Here is a 19440-nt window from a genome sequence, read left to right as displayed (position 1 = left end):
GTAGGCTGTACAAATAGACGTGTTCATTCCTGGTAAGTGAAACGTCCATTGCTTGTATCAGATGCTGTTCTTGTTTCATCCCTTCCCTTCAGTTTTAAAGAAGTGCAGGAAATTGTGTTTGTAGGGGATAACCTTCCTGGGGTCCTGAGTGATATGCTGCTTTGAAATAAAGACCTCTGTAGACTGTTCATAAACATCTGATTTTCCATAATTACTACCAGAGAAGGGAAAATAAGATCCTGTTTATGTAGCAGATAAAATAAATAAGTGCTTCTGAGGCCAATAGCAAGTTGTTTACAATTCACCAACCAGAACATTCCCATCTTATGTCAATCGATCAATTCTGCTATTAAATAATATATCAAATCATATTGGAATGCCTGCATTTTCTAAATATCTCAAATTAATCTTCTCAAACTAGTTTAGGAATAATACCACTAACTAATTGAGACCTAATAAGAAAAGTCTGTTTGTCTGTGGCTTATTATTTCTGAATTGTACCAATCAGCCCTCCTCTGTTTTTAAGATACAGTGAGCTGTAATTATAAAAAGCAAGAAACAATATGTTGTCACAATTTTTTATAATAACTCCATTCTGATCATTTGAGAACATGAGTATGTAGTCTATTAAAGGAGATGTTTTTATTACTTAATATTATTGATGTACCAGTATAAATCAATTAATAGAATATTTCAATAAGCTCATACTTTTGTGATTCAGAGTCTGAGAAAGTTAAAATACTATGACAGATTCAATGTAAAGCACAATTATGAAAGCAAGTAAAACCATGGATAAGAACCCGATTTGATTAAGCAAATATATCAGGTACATGGTATGAACAATTAGGTATCTGAAGAGACTAAAAGACAAGGTCCTTTCAGTTCTGGAGAAATCAAAATGATGGTAAAAACAAAAGCTTTACCAAAAATGAAAGTTCAAGAGAGCCAGATAGCATAGAGTAAAATCACATGGGGGAAGTATGGGCACCTCACTTCAGAGAAGAGCTGCGTGAAGTTACTCACAGAAGTCTTCTCTAGCCATGGCCGTCAAGAATGACAGGATTTAGATAGGCAGAGAGGAGAGGGAACACCATTCCTGGTGGGAGAGATTTAAAAGCAAGAGCGTGAAGATAGGACATGCCTTGTACTTGGATGAAAAAAAAAAAAAAAAAAAAAAAAGGAGAGTTGGAACAGAAAGTTAAAAGGCAAAACTGTGGGTTTTAGACTTACAGCGAAATCATGGAAGAATGTTAAATTACTCTAATATAGGAAAATACCTTACATAATTTGATGAACTTTTTTTTTTTACTCAGAACCACTCCATTGTATAATTTAAAAATCAAAAGAAAAATGCCGTGGCACTAAGTTAGCTCCAGTCTTGACTTAAAATCTCCAGTAACATTTACTTTTAAATATTCCCTCCTTCTCTGCTGCACGAAGGAGCCCCCTCATAACGCCCAGCTCTTCCCTGGTCTGCCTGTCGTAGCTGCTGAGGAAACTCTACTAAATCGCCCATGAAGCACTGTGTAACGGATTCCAATGGTCTCCTTGGGTGCTCAGGGCTACTGCTGACCTAAATTAGTTTGTGAAACTTCAAAAAGCAACCTGCAAGGCCCTAGGAGTGTTTTTCCAGGTATTTGCCTCCACCCTCCACCGGAGCTGCTCGGTAGCATGCCGATTTGGAGCTATGTCTCTAGAAATTTTGACTCAGTGAATCAAGTATGGAGCCTAGGAAACTGCTTCAACCTAAAATGAGACAGAGTCCACCTGTTTAGCCACAACCGTTCTCTGGGCACTCTTTGTGCCCTAGACTGGATTTACCGAAGTGCAAGTATGTTATTGCTGCGGAGTTGGAAATGGCTTTGGAACAAGTCATTTCTCCTAGAAACAGACAAACAAACAAAAGTAAAAAAAGATCCTGATAAATTTTTTTGAGTTTAAAATGTGGTAGCAATGTTCAGCTTGCCCACACAATGCCTGGCACATGAGCAACCACTAGATATATAAGTATGGCATGAAGAATTACATCTTTTAATTTACATTTTCCACATATTTTTAATGACACTAAAACATAACGAAGGATCTTTTGTATCTTCACACATCAGACTATTTTCTAGATGCAATAGCAGTAGCAAGGCATCTTTCCAAAATTAAGTTTAATTCTTAGATAAAGTGTTTTACAGATCAGTCTACCATTCAGAGTGAAATTATTGCTCTCGGTGCACTTTTTAAAAAGGTAGAACGATCTTATAAAAAAAAAAAAAACATAGTGGATCCTATGATGTTTAATGAAATTATTTTTCACAATGAAGACTTTCTGAATTCATTCTCTCATGATATTTGTCTCTAGTATGAATTCTCTCATTTTGGTCTGAAAGCTGCTTCTTTTCACTGAAGGCTTAACCATTTTTACTGTGTTCATATTTTTTATGTCCGATATGAATCCTCTGATGTTGCCAGGGATAAATTCTTGGTAAGGGATTTCCCACATTCATTATTTCCATGGAACTTTGCTGACATAGATGCTCTTATGTTCAGTTTGACACAAAGTTTGTTTCATGTGCTTTTCCATGTGTCTTGCATATGTGGCATTTCTTCCTTATAGCAACTCTGCTTTGTAATAGGACTTGATATGACTAAAATTAATCTCATGCTTCTGAATATTTCTTTTATCTGAGGAATTGAAAATTGCTTCAACTTTCTGAGCAATCAGCTCATCCACAGAATTCTCCTAACCTGAATGCTCATTTCCCAGAAATGCGCTAATTTGATAATGTTCTCCCAGTTTCAGATAATTTCTCATTATGGAACAAAATGATGGCATTTAAATTTCAACTGAGGTCCGAGGAGGCAATAGATGTAGATACCAAATTTAGGTGCCAGTACAAAGTACAAATAATCTAAATAAATGACATTAACAGCTTCGGATTTATTAATGCCTCTTAATCAACTGAGAAATATATAACAATGTCTCAGGGATTATTTTGAGAATAGCATTTCCTTGAAGTCTCAAATATGTCTCCCTCCAAAAGAGGGATCGTGTGGAGTAACTACTATCCCAATTGAAGCCTGGTAAGGGGCTTCTTCAATGCAAGTACATATTAGGAATATTAAAATATGACTCCTGCACTCGAGGAGACATCAGGCATTTTAATTATTGTATGGGACTACACATTCAAGTAGATCTTTTATTTGCAATTGAAAGTCCACTTAAAATTTTAACAAAGAATGAGCAGGACAAGTGTGAGCCGTTTGTGTTTTTTAACCCAGGAAATGGAAAGAATACCCCTACTGAGAAAACATTCCAAAGGAATACTGAGAGAAAAAATAGCAGTGTGTATTGATTACCTCTCTTAACATTTGTCATGGTCAGCACACAGCTTCTTTGAATTTTGGATACATCGCTTTTCATCATCTGTAACAACCTCTTGCTCTGATTTGATGTCAAATCCATCATCAGGGAAATGTACAAAGTCTGGTGAGCAGACTCCATTTGGCCCTTCTTCCTGGGTAAATCTCACAAACAGATTTTAATCTCACAAACTGAGTTTCAGAACTTGCCACTGTGCTTCTCTTTTTTTCTGTGCTACTTTCCTATGCTATGTCATAAGGTTTTGCTTTTAGAGAAGGAAATCCCAAGACATCCAAATACATATGTATATATATATATATATATATATATATATATATATATATATATTCAGCACAGAGTGTTTTGCTGCCCTTTTATCTTTGAAAATGCAAAGTAAATGTTATGTTTATGAATTCTAGGCTTTTCCTGAAAATGGAAGTCTTCATTGATTCTGTGATGATTATGATCTTGATCCCAGGGCTCATTCAGTTCTTTTGGTCTTTGATGGCAGTGTGAATTAAAGAAGAGGTATCATATCTGCTTGTGTGCTCCAGTCTCCACAAGGTCAAGTGGCAATGTTACTCACCTAAATGTTACTTTATTTTGGACACGAGGAACATTTTTCCTGTTATTATATCATTAAAACATAGGAAATAAGCCACACGATTTTCTAACCAAAGAGAAACTTCAATAGGACATGGTTTCCTCTATTACTACCAACATACAAATTCTCTGAAAAGTCCCACAGAACCTTATAGTGCATTTATTAAACAAAATAAGAGATAATCAGTCTGTTAATCCTGTTTCCACGGAACAAGGAAGAAATTAGTGCATGTTCTCCCAGACATAGTGAATATTCTCTCTCTCTCTCTCTCTCTCTCTCTCTCTCTCTCTAAAAAAAAAAAATGTGGCCGAAACCAGTTTGGCTCAGTGGATAGAGTGTCGGCCTGCGGACTGAAAGGTCCCAGGTTCGATTCCGGTCAAGGGCATGTACCTGGGTTGTGGGCATATCCCCAGTAGGAGATGTGCAGGAGGCAGCTGATCGATGATTCTCTCTAATCGATGTTTCTAACTCTCTATCTCTCTCCCTTCCTCTCTGTAAAAAATCAATAAAATATATTTAAAAAAAAATGTGGCTTCCTGAAAGGATTCCATCTTCAGATATTGTAGTCAAAACTTATGCTCAGAATAACACATCCCCACTATTCCTATGTTTTGACTTTACCCAAATCTGAATAACTTTGGTCTCATGGTCAAATTCTATGGTGTAATATGAATTGAATATTAGTGGAGTCATTGAAAGCAAAACCACTGAAGACATTTCACATTTTCAAAGGTTAAACCACTTCCAAAGATGAATATGTTAACTAAATATACTAAAATAATGTTATTGGCCAAAGTTCTATTTGAGAAGAATTTTTGAGTTTCTGAATCATATTGCTACAGATTTTGCAAACCGTTTTCTTCTCCAAACTCAGTTCTCAGAAGATAGAGAGCCATGTTCAAAGAGCAGGTCCTAAAATAAGATTTTCCCCTGGACAAGAAAATGTGACCTACAACAGAAATCCAATTAACTTTAAATTAAATTAGAAAGTAAAGTTTTCTTTACCTCTCAATCATGTTATGAAATTACTAGAGGACTGGTACATGAAATTCGTGCACTTGGGGTAGGGGTTCCTTCAGCCCAGCCTGCACCCTCTCATAGTCTGGGAGCCCCTCAGGGGATGTCCAACTGCCAGCTTAGGCCTGCTCCCTTAGCACTGCTGAGGAAGGGTGAGAGGCTGCCGCCACTGCCACTGTGCTGGCCAGCCATGAACCTAGCTTCTGGCTGAGTGGCACTTCCCCTGTGGGAGAGCACTGGCCACCAGGGGGCAGCTCCTGTTTTGAGTGGGATTGGGCTGAAACCAGCTCTCTGACATCTCCCAAGGGGTCCCAGATTGCGAGAGGGTGCAGGCCAGACCGAGGGATCCCACCAGTGCATGATATAGGCCGGGGAGGTATGCAGGAGGTTGTCCAGCCCCAGGGGGGATTGAGGGAGGGTTCTAGGGCATGTCCAGCCCACCTTGCTCAGTCCTGATTGGCCAGACTCCAGCAGCAAGCTAACCTACTGGTCGGAACGTCTGTCTCCTGGTAGTCAGAGCATGTCATAGCGACTGGTTGATCGGTCAATTGTCTGCCCCCTTGTGGTCAGTGCACATCATAGCAACTGGTCGACTGGTAGATTGCCTGCCCCCGGTGGTCATTGTACATCATAGCAAGTGGTTGAGCGACCTTAGCATATCATTAGAATATTACACTTTGATTAGTTGAACGGCCAACCAGACACTTAGCATGTTAAGCTTTTATTATATAGGATGTTTCCTTGCCTTGCTGTATTTATTAATCAGGATTCTCCAGAAAAACAGAACCAATTGGATTTGTGATAGTTCTATGTGTCAACTTGACTGGATTACAGGATGCATAGATGTCTAGCAAACATTATTTCTGGATGTGTTTGAAAATGGTTAACCTGAATCAGTGAACTGAGTAAAGTGAATTGCACTCTCCAATGTGGGTGGGCATTGTGCAATCTGTTGAGGGACTGAGTAGAACAAAACAATGGAGAAAGAGAGGATTATCTTTCTCTCTGCCTAACTATTGAGCTGGAACATCAATGTCCTCTTTCCCAGTGCTCATGGTCTCAGGCTCTCAGACTCAGACTGGAATCTAAACCATTGGTTCTCTAATTCTCAGACCTTCAAACTACCCTACTGGATTTCTTGGGTCTTCAGCACACAGAGGGAAGACTGTAGGGTTTCTCAGCCATCATAATCACATGAGTTAATGCCTATAATAAATCTTTAATAATTGGTTATGTTTCTCTGGAGAACTATGTCTAGTACAGTTGTATACAGTTTGTGTACTGTTATAGAAGTAAATTTATTGTAAGGAACTGGCTCACATGATAGTAGAGGTAGGCAAGTGCAAACTTGCAGTGTGGGATTGTAGGCTAAAGGCCACAAATAGAGCTGATGCTTCTGTTCTAATACAACGGATGGAAGGATGGAGAATTCCTTCTTGCTCTAGAAGGTCTGATTTTTTTGTTCTAACCAGGCATTCAACTGATTAGATATAGCCCACCCAAATTATAAAAGGCAATCTGCTTTGTCCAAAATTCACTGATTTCAACATTTCTCTTACCCATTCATAGGCTCCATGATGACACATAAAATTAGGCATCGCACTTACAGAGACAGAAGAAAACTATTATGTCATGATCAGTTATTAGAAAGAGCATGAAACAGCATAATGCATGGAGAAATTTAAGAATAGGAAAAACAAAATTGCATGCAAAAGGTCTGTGACTTTTTTATTATTTTTTTTTTAAATCCTCACCAGAGGATATTTTTTCTGTTGATTTTTAGAGAGAATGGAAGAGAGAGGGCAAGACAGAGAAAAATATTGATGTGGGAGAAACATTGATTGGTTGCCTCCTGCATGCACTCCGACCAGAGCCGAGGCTAGAGGAGGAGCCTACAACCAAGGTGAATGACCTTGGCCGGAATTGGACCTGGGACCCTGTGGTCCACAGGCCTATGTTCTATCCACTGAGCCAAAGCAGCTAGGGCTTTTTTGTTTTTTTAAGGTTGGGTTTTGAACTGAATGAATTGGTAAAATTTCCTCCAGCTCTAAAATTCTGAATAATAATGAGTTCAGTAGCTAGAAATTATATAAAAATAGGAAAAACATAGATGATCATTTTCTTATGGTTAACACTGAATTATTTAGAACCTAGTAATTCAATTTGCAAATTATCCAAAAATGCTCCCATTCTCTTTTTTCCACATTTTACCTTTCTTATAAAATAGACCTTATCCAATCTTGACTTTGCTCTTGCTGTCAGATCCTTCGTATAAATAAAGAATTGGCTGAGAGATAAAATTATAATCAATCAATTTTGCTGTTGATGACTTTTCTATATTATCTATGCATTTCAATTACATACTCTTGAGCTGCCCATTATCATAGATGATCGGTGGTTTATGTAATCTACATGGAATAATGAAAATGTTGAATTCAGAAATTATTTGAAAATCTGAAGAATTGATGATATCTAGAAATTTAAATATGTTAGATAGTAAACCTGATTTTCATAAGGCTTGGATGATTGGCAAAGAAAAGACTCTTGCACTTTCTATTTGCAGCAATATTCATTTATTTCTGTATAAAATGTTTTTATGAACCATATTACAATTGCAATAGGATATTAGGTAATCCAAAGAAAACATTTGACTAATGTGTCCTTCTGAAACATTTGAGTAAATCATGAAAATAATAGATACGAATGCAGAAAGAGCCCATAAACCAAAATTTTTCTTATTTTCTTGGAAGCTCTTTGTGCTGAAAAAAATCTTAAATGTGATGACATTGTTCCCTTGCTATCCTTTAATTGATGAAATTTATAATTTGTACCTATTAACTGGTATTTTTTTTATCGTTTAATTATTATCCTTCATATTACATCAAATGTATTTCCATAGAACAGACATAGTCATTGATTTTATCAATATGTCAAGATAAAATTATAATGACAGCAAAAGTTACTCTGGCATTCCCTGATAAATAAAAGAGCTAAATCCTGATAATAAATTATACATGCTTTCTTTTAAAATGTATTCTGTTATTTTTTTTTTTTGTAAGTAGTATACCACAAGGTAGGTAAGGTTTTGAGGAGAGGTAGCATGATTTATTAATACGACAAGTTATACAAAGTACTCAGTAAAAATTTAAAAGTTTATGTACAAAAGGGCGCATTCAGTCTTCTAAAATTATTTTTAAATATTCAGTAATTAAATAAATAGACAAATCCCAATCATAGTTGAAGATTTCAGCAAACCATCCCTCAGTAACTGACATAGCAAAAAGACAACAAAAGAAAGAGGAGACATTTCACAATTTATTTCTTTTGATAGCATAACTGTAACACTAAAACCTGAAAAGACATGCACATATAAAACATAAGGTTTGCACCAATCTTTCAAAAAACTTCTGTTCCTTTACAATAATATTGAAAAATAATTTGTGTCCTTTGATAAAATTTCACCAAGGTCTTGCTCTGTATCTGACTGATTATGAATCTAAATAACTAATAAGCACCCTTCCAAATCATAATGGATTAGCATGGCATTAATCTCTAATGATTCAATTATTTTACCTGATGGTACCTCTTTGATTACATTGCTTTTATTTCCTTGCTTACTCAGCATTTCAACCTCTGACATTAAAATTACATGATACAAATAAATTCGAACTTCCCAACTTTCAAAATCTCAGAGAGATAAGAAATGTTACCTTTATCCAGGCATGCTTCTGATACATTACAGACTTTTATTGTCCAGGTGAAGTCATAATCATTTCTTTTGTTTCTCTCTAGAATTTAGGCTGACCTCTATGGGTTTAAAGGAATGTTCTGGTTGACTAAAGAATTAAAGGTGATTTATGTTTAAATGATCCGCAACAAGTGATGGTTAATAAGACAGCCAACTCTCTAGATATGTTGAGACTCAGAATTCTTCTAGAATGGAAAAAAACTAAGAAATGATATATATTATTTTGCTATGTATTATTTCTCTTTGGGTCAGATAAGCAGAAGTATTTTAGTAAGAAAGAAATACCAAATTATTTTCAATTTGACAAGTTAACAATTTCACTCTGTTTTGTATAGTTAGAAGTTCTCAAGAGGATTTAAAGAATACTCTGACACTCCCTTCACACAACGCACATATGCACACACCTGAACCAAAATGCAAATAATTCAGGCATCCTAAAGTCCATTCATGGACGAGCCCAGAATGTTAAATTGAGATGTACTAAACTAGACTTCCTTTCCACATTTGAAAATAGTAATTAATTTAGGGGTTTAAATGAATAAACAGTAAAATAAAGATGAAATTTTCTAGAAATACTATGACTCAGTAACTTAAAACCAAATTCTCAGTTTGATTAGGAAATAATGAGAACAAAAATCATAGAAAAATAGAATTTCTATAGTAGATCTAAACCAACCACAAGTTTGCTGTGTGACCTTGGTCAAGGTGTTCAACCTGTCCAAGACTGTTTCTGTATTGTTGTTTCAGAAAACAGCAATGGCAGCACTCAGACAAGGCTATTATACAAAATGAAGGAAGAAATTCTCCAGAAATATCTCTCCTGTGACTGGCACATTGATTATTAGCATAAATATTCAAGGGAGCCACATAAAGCAGATCACAAGGCTCAGGTTGTAATCACTGAAACTTCTCCACAAGAACTGCCTTTATATTCACAACTTGTCTCTCAGAGAAATCCCTCAAGGTATTTCTCTCGGAGGTGCTGGCACATTGCATCACAGAAACAAGAAGTGCAAGTGTAAACAAACAAAGCAAGGGGCCTTGAAATGTAAGACACCCAGTAGATTTATTTAACCAATTTTAAATCTCACTGCAAACAAAGCACAGAATTATTTGGTCATGTAATGAAAACATTTGGGATCAGAACCTCAAGGTTACAGTTGTAGAACAGCTGGGAAAATGTGTGTCTGTGATGGTGATGCGTCCAGCCAGGAGATAGTCAACGATCCAGAGTCAGGACAGGACCTTTTCCTATTGTAACATTTTGATGTCCAACAGTTGCCAGTTGCTTCTTTTTCATATGCTAGCAGTCAAAATTCAAGAGTGGTAACTGCTTAAATCTACCTTGAGCATCTGGAGTCAGCCAGCATTGATTTCTATAGCCTTTCATTCCTTATCCTCTGAACAACATGTTGGGGAAGCCTATGTCTCCATTCTTAATTTATCTATTCTAGTTAGGAAGGCAAAGTGAGATGATTTGAAAATAAACATGATCTGCATTTCTTTTATGAATATCAAATGATTTATGACATATCAATATTTGCTACTGCTTTTACAATTTGTCTCATTCTTCTTGTGGTTCTATTAAGCACATGCTTCCAGATGCCAACAAATTATAAGCCCCTCACCATACCCCTACTTATACAAATGCTCACAAGTACATACTTCACTGTTACTCCCCAATCCGCTACCCTTTAAAACATACCAGGTATTATACTAAGCATTTTTGCAAACATTATCTAATTTATTTTTCTTGGGCATTATTGATGAAATCAAGTCTTTGTTTATTTCCCAATATCACAACCTATAGTGTGGTATAGCCATATTATATTTCAAATATCAAAGATCAGAGGTTGTAATCACTAAGTTACATACTCCTCCATATACCTAGCCTACCCATGTGTGGATGCTCTGAGAAAGAAAGATACAGACATGAGGGGATATTAAGAGAGAGGAGGGAAAAATCAACACTTGATAAAATCAGCCTAAGTTTTTCCCAATTACAAAGAGTACAGTGGGAATATGAAAATCAGAGAAGGCATGTACTGCTCTTTAAGGAGATTCAGTCTCATTGCAAAGACCAAACATGGGTATAAAACCAGTAGCCCTATGGTAAGTAAAGAGCATTATGGGATTAAATACATAAGTAGTTTTCAAAAGTTCTAGAAATTAGAGGAGAGAGAAAACAGAGTTGCAGTTGCCAACTTTACACAAATGCCTTCTTAGTTATCCCGCCCAGTGGTATGGCCAAAAGGGAGGCATGGTGAATACAGATTAGTAGAAGGTATATCAGGGAACACCATGTGTGTTATGTTAGAAATAATCTTTGGAGACATCTAATCAAACATACACAGGCTGCAATAATATTAAACAGGAGCGGCATGAGATGTAGAATTAAGAATGAGAAAGCAAGAAGGATAAAGAAATAATGATAAAGTCACATAGAACCAAGGATTCTTCTTGCAAGCAGCACAATGAGGAGTTGAACAGACTGTGAAGTGCTTTCAATTCCAGACAAAGTAGTTGGAACCCTAGTTTCATTATCTGGGGCCTTGCCTTGGCTTAAATGATTATTTTCCAAAAGACATGAGCTCAGCATCTGGGCATAGTAGCCCTGTGTTGTTTCAACTTGCCTTAGATGTTGTCCAAGCGCTGGACTGAGCCAAGTGAAGGGACTTACAGTCTGGGTTTTATAGGCAGTGCCATCATTAGCAGACAAAGCGCCACCCACATGTGAAATGAACAGATTAAGCATGCCTGTCACTCAGCCAGGCTGTGTGTGATGGCTAATGCAGACAGTACCACTCTATGAGCCAGGTCTCTTGGGAATGATTTAAAAAGTGTGACTTAAATGGAGTCACTGTAAGTGAGTGTGTACAGGGTCGGCTTTGACAATGCCATGTGGGAATCAGGCTGCATGTGTCAGAGAATAGATGATAACCCGAGAGCTAAAAGGAGAGTTGGACTGTAAAGGGAGGCCATTCAGTCTTGAAAATGCTCACATTTCTCAACAGCACTTCACCACTAAAACTGGTCTCTACATACAAGTTTGAAGATGTTTGTGTATTAAATATATGTTCCAATTTCTGACATTTAGGATGGAGCTCATTTTAAAATAACAGAAAGCACGCAAAGACATGCTGGTAAGATTGGGAAGGTACATCTTTTAGACCTGGGTTCTCAACTCATCGTTATTTACGGCGCATGCACAAAGCAATGAACTTTCAAAAAGTAAACTCTCCAGAATAGCTATATATGTAAATGATCTATCATTGTATCTTAAACAAAATGAGTTGGTGATGTGGAATCCGATAGTCATGAATCCCAGTACAAGGGCTATCCTGAGCTAACTGTATAATGGTCAAGAAGCCATTTCGCTTATATAAACGTCAGCGTATTATTAAATATTTATAATAATACATACCTAGATAAGCAAAGTCAGTGATACATAGTAGATAGATATCAAATAACTCTTTTTATCTGTTTATTCAATGAGTTATTGCTTTAACCTTTTTGGTATTTTCCTAACCTAGATTTTTCTCAATGAAAGAACCTCAATATAATGAATAAGTAAATTACTTATAAAATGTATTTGCTAAATAATAACCTTCTTTATAATATGTAATCAGATTATATGTTTGAAAAAGTAATTTATCATTAATTCACTAGACAAAATCAATAAAAAAAAAATGTCTGTACCTCTTTCCTGAGCCTTTCTTATACACAGGTGAGTGTTCTTAGACTAGATTACTCATCTTATTCCCCAGCCTTTATTCCTGATGATTTTTGACCACTTCCCAAATTCAAATCTCAGACACAAATCACAGGCAGGCAGGTTGTGAAATCAGTCACCCTATTTATTGCCAGGCTTGACTCAAATGATCCATTCACTAAGTGCATATTGCCTCCCTATATCACAACTCAACAGAAATCCCTCCTAAAGGTACAGGATCAAAAGTGATGATCATTATAATCTATTCAAAGAGAGGAGATGATATTCCATCAATAGTTTGCACCAACAAGCTGACCTCTGCCACAGTCTCCAAATACTTATGAATGACTATTTATAGGAGAAAATGAAATTTAACTTTAAAGGACAGATTAGACATGATGACAGGTATCCATATAGGTATACTCCACAGGAATCTGAGTGGGGAAAACAAAGCATCCCAGAAATATTTCAGGCAGTGACAACAGTCATTCCTTGGAAAATACTTAGCCGAATGTATGATTTTAAGGGTAAATTTTTATCTAATTCACTCATTTTTTCTTAATTGATGACTGCTGACCTTTGGGGTTCAAACCTTACAGCATTGATGTGTTAAGTGCTACCCAGTAAACTTGTTTTTTGGCATGGGACTCATGAAGCATGTTCAGGATCATGTTCGAAACAGGGTTTTGTTACAAAATCAACCTGCAGACTTGTTCACAGAGTATGAATGATAGCTTTGAGATATATATATTATGGCTCTTTTCGCAGAGGTATTATGGGCCCATCACTCTAGATGTCCAGAGTAATTTCAGGTCAGGATAAAAAAGAAGGTATTTGTTGCTACCAGGATACACTTTTGTCACTCCATAGCTCACCAGAGCTTGGTTATTTGCTGGTTGGCAGCAATATCCTAAGCTTTTACATAAAGATTTTAAAAATCCTCGCTAAAACAAATATCCACTGGGTAAAGATGCCTGAGTTACCAGATTTAAGATAGTCCACTATGGAGAATATGACACAGAGAACTCATACCAACATCAACAAAAGATTTGTCTTTGACACCTTTCAATTCCCAAAAAGTAATGGTCAGATTTGAGATCTTGGCCTAACAATATTTTTCTGTGTAAAATCATTACCTCACATGGGCTTCTATAAGAAAGCACATTTCTAAGTCATCATCAGAAAAGCATGCTCTGGGTTGTTCTCCCGGGAGCCCAGCGGGGGTGGGAGATGGTACTAGGTTAATCTGGCTCACTTCACTCCTGGTGTGGTTACAGCTGTGGAAATCAAGGATCCAAGTATTGCTGACTAACCATAAATTAAACTCATGACCTCTTACACACCACACTAACCAACAGACACACCTGTGTCACATGTGTACAAGAAAAGCAAGCAAGAAAGAACTGAACAAAAGTTTTAAAAAATTAAGAGAATCAGAGAGTTACAGGAAAATTACTGACAGTAGATTAATGCTACTTGTGTAAAGTATGTTGGAGTAATGAGAATATGGGTTCAGTATTAAGAGAGGGTTTGCATCCCTGTTAAGTGATATCTTCAGTTGTATCATCTGTAAAGCAGGAATGTCTATCCATCTATCTGAAATTTATTTACACATTTCTTTTTATTTTACCTAAAACACCAAGCAAGAAGATTTTTAATAATTAAAGTCTATGTTTGCAAAGTGTTTAGCATAGCATCTAGCAAAAAAGAGATCCTGGATCGATGGTGAATATTAGTATAATTGCTCTATGTATCTCAATGAAGGACATCTGAATGGTTCTCTAAATGAACACCACTGACTTACATGTTCATAGTGTCTCCTGTTAGGCAACACTAATAGGAGGAGAAGTGTAAATAATCTAAAACAGCAGATGATCCAGAAGTCATGTGTATTTTAAAAAGGTGCCCAGTGCTGATATTGATAATAGTCTGCACTTATGAACTTGAATTCAAAAAGAATATGATACAGAATTAAGAAATATAAAGGAATATGATTTTCACCCCTAATATCTGGGTCTAAATAATAATGATGTTATTAACACTTCCATATCACCATACCCTCTAATAATATACTTGATAACTTTGAATATTCCAATATGTAACCTTGCACAATGAAATTCACTTCGCTGAACTTGGCTTCAATTTCTGTATATATTGAATTGGGAAGTTGAATAATATACTTGGTACACACCAGTCTAAAATGGTTAGATCAAATTCAATAATTTTGTGAACTAAAAACGAATTAAAATGATTATCCTGAGTCATAAAATGACATTTTTTCCAGAGAATTGCATATCTTTTCAAAGTCAAATTTTAGCACACTTTATATGGACACATTTAATATAACCACTGCAAATTTCTAGTTTAGGTTGTCACTGCCGTGAGACTCTGTGTTTGGTTCTAAATCTCTGTCCTGAGGCCAGGGCATGATATTGGACTAGGGAGTAAAGGAGAAGTGAAGACACTCACTCTTCTAACACTGGAAATTTAAATTAGCCACAGATAAATCAAAAAAGAGATATTCCATGGGCCAGTAACTATGCAGAAAGATGCTCTAAAAAAAAGATATGTCATGCCCTATGGATAAAATATCAGAATTTCTTCTGACTATTCTAAAGAGTGAATTCAAAATTATAGAATATAGCTGAATTTTGTAAGTTTATGTTCCATGAGACTTTATGAAACTTATAGAAATTGAAATGGAAAACAGGTCAACCGATAGATGTATGAACCCACAAGATGCTTTAAATGGAGCACATGGCAGGTTGGAGCCCATTTAAGTGTGTGTTGGATGGAAGTAATACTCTTTAAACCTTAATGCTTTTATTCAAGCTTCAATAAAACAAGCTGTGTTACACGAGTCTTCTCTCATGAGCTCCTGGAGCCTCTCAATTAGCCAAGGATTGGTGTCCATATGCATAAAAGTCTGTTCCTTTTACTGTATAACCAAGCTATGAGTGTTTTGTAGTCATTGGAGATTTTTTGAAAAAGAGAGTATTTCAAATGCTCACATTGCAAAACAAACCAACACTGTTCCTCAGAGAATGACGCTCACTCAATATTTGCTGTTGGCAAATGGAGATGTGCTGAAGCCATCCCTCGAGTTTGCTGTGACAGATGTCAGCTGATGGACATTTGCACAAAAGTCTCTGAAATGCCTTATTTTACACCCAGTGTCAGTTGGCACATTACTTTCTTGTACCTTCTGCGTTTCCATTAAATTAGGCTGGAAACAAAGCCTCCTATTTATTGAGAAAATTCTTTTCTATGTGAAATGGTGAACAATTACAACCATTACCCTGTCAGCCATTTCCATCAGTTCAATTAAAAATGCCTGCACGCTGAATTCTGAATTATAGTCACCCTGAGTGGAACCCGACTCTGGCATTCATGAGTGGTGAAAAGTCTGTGATCACACTGGGGTGATGGTGGAAGGTCCTTTCATTTTTAGCTTCTTATGGATGCTGAGAACGTTAACCATGTCCTATGAATTGTTGGCACTGTGTCATGTCCCCATTCAAAGGAAGAACTCTCATGACTTACCAAAAGGCCATTATGAATATCAAAGTTTTATTATGAAAGCATGTTTTGATTAATTAAGTATAAGTGAAGGCAAATTATATCAGTTGGAGATTGGACCTTTTCAGCCATGAGTTGAATGCCCATGTATTCCAGATATAATCAAATCCAAAAACACAGGAAAAAAGGGAAAAAAAAGTAATTAAAAAAAACCACCAAAATATTATCATACTCGTAATCTCGGTGTTTCTATTGATGCTCCTACAAATTACCACATACCAAACAGTATGTCATTTTGATTATTTATACAATCATAGTAAATATTTCTGAATTAATACATCACCTACTATACATAGAAAAGTTGTAGTCATAAAATTCATAAGCATAATAATTCATTTATTATTCATTTATCCTATAAGCCATTGACTAAATATTATTTTACTGACAATAAAGCCCATTAACAATTTTATAGATTATGAAATAATTTGACAACTAAAACTCAAGCCATCTTGATATTAGACATGTTGGTGGTGAGCAACATATTAATTTAAGAAACAATGCATATTAATACAAGTTGACATTATTACAAGCTCAAATGAGTATATCAGAGGAGACTTTAAAAGGCATGAAGACAGAAGTGCTTTGGAAATGTATGATAACAGACACATTTTAATGTTTAACATTAACTTATTATTTGTCAGAATTAACATGGTTGTTTTCATAGTTTATCAAAGGTGGCTGAAAAAACCACTTGATATTTTAGAATAGAATGCCTCTAGATTCATTTACAATTTAATCAATGTCCATTTTTATGGACATTTTAAGTTTTTGGTAACAACCAGGTTTCAGGTGGAAAACATACTGTGGGCCAAAATAAAGTGTCATAGTTTGCTGCACAAGAAAAAAAAATATAACAGAATAATTCCAAGTTACATCTAACACCATAAATTCTATTTTTCTGTAACATTTTTGACACTTTGGATATAGAACTGTATCCCAATAACTTCCTGGCTTTATAATTCAGAGTGTATCTTTTAAGAAGAGTTTGAACTTTTCTATGAATAATTGAGTTCTACAATTCATTGCTATTGACTCTAAATTCTTCCTTTGAAATTCTCTCCCTGCCCTCGATGGGTTGCTCATTTGGTTGTAGTATCATCCCTTACACGAAATATTTTATGGGTTCAATCCCTAGTCAGTGGCTGGTGCGGGAGGCAAACAATCAATGTTTCTCTCTCACACAGATGTTTATATCTCTTTCCCTTCTTCTCTCTCTAAAATAAATAAAAACATATGTTCATGTGCAGATTAAAATAATGAAATTAGCTTCCTTACTTGCCTTCAAATGCTAATGAACTTTGCAGTGTCTCTATTAGAAATATTTCTAAGTTTGTTTTTTAATTAACAGTTTAAATTAAAAATATAAACCAAATTTGATAAAATGATTCTTCATGGTTCCCTCATCCAGCTTTTTCTTTAAAGTCAGTAATAGTGACCCACATCCGCAAACAGAAATAGTACCAGGATTTATTTCTTACACATTTACAAATCTGATTTGTAACTTTTCCAATATCACATATTCAGTTATTTTCATGCAAAAAAACCCAAACAAACAAAAAAACCCCACATCCATTCCCTTTGGAGGTAGAATACAGATACAGGAATCAGCAAAGTATGGCATAACAGTAAGTAAATGAAAATGTGCTAATTCCATACAGAGGTTGGGCTATGGGAACTTAAAGTGAACAGTGATCAGAAAGGGATAGAGGTAGTTGGGAAAATTTTATAAGAAAAATATTGGCAAAATTGAAATTCTCATTTATCAAGAAAAAGAACCATATGGAGGAGTATGAATTCTGAGTAGATTCTGCCACATATTAACTAGATAGGTGGAAAAGTCATCTACTCCCTCTTATGCACCAGGAGAGAGAGACTTACATGCTTCTAGAGATAGAGAAGCCCAATTTCTATAATATGCTGAAAACCAACTGTAAACTATAATGCATTATAGGGTATTAAGAATCTATACTAATAAAAGGATAATATGCTAATTAGACTGGGTTGACCAGACATCTTCCAGTCATCCGGTCCACCTAGACAAAGCCGTGGTGGCGGGGGCTGAGGCAGAGGCAGTTAGGGGAGATCAGGCTGGCAGGGGAGGGCAGTTAGGAGCAATTAGGCAGGCAGGCAGAGTGGTTAGGGGTGATCAGGCAGGCAAGCAGGTGAGTGGTTAGGAGGCAGCGGTCCCAGATAGCGAGAGGGTTCAGGCTGGGCTGAGGGATCACCCTCCCCCACCATTGTGCACTGGGCCTCTAGGGTAATTATAGCCAACAACACAGGAGAGGACTTCTTAATGCCTTCCTAAGTCCTGCTTTGTCTTTCATTGAAAAGAAAGAGAAACAAGGAACATTAGAACTCCAGTTATCCTTTTTATAAATGTTTTTCAAATGATATTTTAAAAATTGATTTGAGAGAGAGAGAAAGAGAGAGAGAGGGGAAAGCATTGATCTGTTGATTCCGACACATGCCCCTACTGGAGGTAGATCCCAAAACCTGGGTATGTGCCATGATGGAGAATTGAACCTGCAACTTTTTGATGTATAGGATGATGCTCAACCAACGGAGCCACACCAGGCAAGGCAGAATTCCAGCTATATTTAACAAAGAATCTGGCATTCTGCTATCTAATAGCAGTTATCAGTCACATATAGCCAGTGAACCTAACCTATAAAATAATGAAATTATATGTGATTAATAATAGTTTTCATGTCAAAGTAGCCACATTTCAATTGCTTCAATAGTCACACATGGTCAATGGCTACAATATCAGGCTGCACGGATACAGGTATTCCCATTAGCACAGAGAGTTTTGGGTTTTTTCCTAAGCACTGCTAATGTTCTAATGTTCCTTGTTTCTTTTTCTTTTCAATGAAAGACAAAGCAAGACTTTTTCTCTCCAGGGGATATTTGCCAGTGTCTGTAGATAATTTTGTTTGTCACAACTGAAATGGTAGAGCCAAGAATGCACAAAAAAAGCCTTTCACAACAAAAAAATTATCAGTTTTAAAATATAAGGCAAATCCAAATCAGAAAAATATAGACCCAGCAAGAGCCAACTCAGGTAGCTGGATGTGGCAAGAAATCGAGACCCCAGCCAGCACTCTGCATCAAGATCTTATCCCAGAGGATGAGGGAAATGTGGTTTAGGGTGAGCGAATGGTACTGTTTTCTTTTTCTACCCTTATCTTGTACCCTTTTGTTTTAATGATTTTAAAAAATAAGTATTTTCCTTAACTTAGTAACTGATATATGCATGAGTGGCCATTTTAAAGCCCCACACTATTAATTTCAATCTCTCATTTTGCTGTAGCCCATGTTACAATATTGAGTATTCTTTTGCCCCCTCTTCAAAATACACGTGTCTATACATTCTTTTTTTCATTTGCAGGACATACACTGGACAAATACTACTCCTAGCACACCATCAC

This window comes from Myotis nattereri, assembly GCF_964212035.1.
Source record: "Myotis nattereri genome assembly, chromosome: 1".
In the NCBI taxonomy this organism is placed as follows: Eukaryota; Metazoa; Chordata; class Mammalia; order Chiroptera; family Vespertilionidae; genus Myotis; species Myotis nattereri.
Note: the sequence above shows the minus strand (reverse complement) of the source record.